Below are 726 nucleotides of genomic sequence, written 5' to 3'. Positions count from 1 at the left end.
CAGTGACTCGGGCTGATGCTGGGCCCACCTGGTGGCAGGTCCACTTCCCCACTGGGCTAAGCCCGGGGTCTCCCTCTGGATGGAGGGTCACTCCATTTGGTCAGTATTGCTGAAAGTGTGTGTAGGAAAAAGTTGTAGTTTTTCTGCGGTTTTCTGAGAAAAGGCGACTGGCTGTTACCCGTTTGCTATTGTGTGGACTCTGGAGCAGGCTGACGGGCCTGGGAAAGTCACAGCATCCGGACTGAGTCCCTCAGAGTCACTCCCAAACCACTTCCAGCGAGGCCCCAGAGAGTCCAGTTACTGAGTGCACAAACAGAGGATTTAACCGCGGGCTTTGTCCGCCAGAAAATAAAAGCAAAGAGCATGTTTTATAAGAATTCCTAAGCCCTGCCTTTGTCTTGGGGGTATAGCTCAGTGGTAGAGCATGTGCTTTGCATGCATGAGGTCCCAGGTTCAATCCCTGGCTCCTCTGCTGGGAACTTTTCCTCCTTTTCCCCCCACAATGACTAGGAAATGGAATAACCCTCCCGGTTTCTTACATACATCTTCTCACCATTTCCTCATACACACATACACGTACACACACACACACACACACAGCAAATGAACCGCTTTTTTTTAATTGATAAAACAACACACAAAGACAAACATTCTTAACATACAAACATTCCCTATTTGGTATACAATCAATGTCTCACAACATCATCACAGATTTCTGTATTCATC

At 47.8% G+C, this 726-nt stretch overlaps 1 non-coding gene across 1 annotated transcript; it reads left to right on the top strand.

The window, feature by feature from the left end:
- The first annotated feature begins 400 nt into the window (after positions 1 to 400).
- On the top strand, positions 401 to 472 carry TRNAA-UGC (transfer RNA alanine (anticodon UGC)). Its single transcript has one exon. It is a non-coding gene; the product is annotated as a tRNA-Ala (tRNA).
- The last annotated feature ends 254 nt before the right edge of the window (positions 473 to 726 follow it).

The sequence above is a fragment of the Tamandua tetradactyla genome, chromosome 5 (genome assembly GCF_023851605.1).
Source record: "Tamandua tetradactyla isolate mTamTet1 chromosome 5, mTamTet1.pri, whole genome shotgun sequence".
In the NCBI taxonomy this organism is placed as follows: Eukaryota; Metazoa; Chordata; class Mammalia; order Pilosa; family Myrmecophagidae; genus Tamandua; species Tamandua tetradactyla.
The sequence above is the reverse complement of the archived record's forward strand: the minus strand, read 5'-3'. Positions and strand labels throughout refer to the sequence as shown.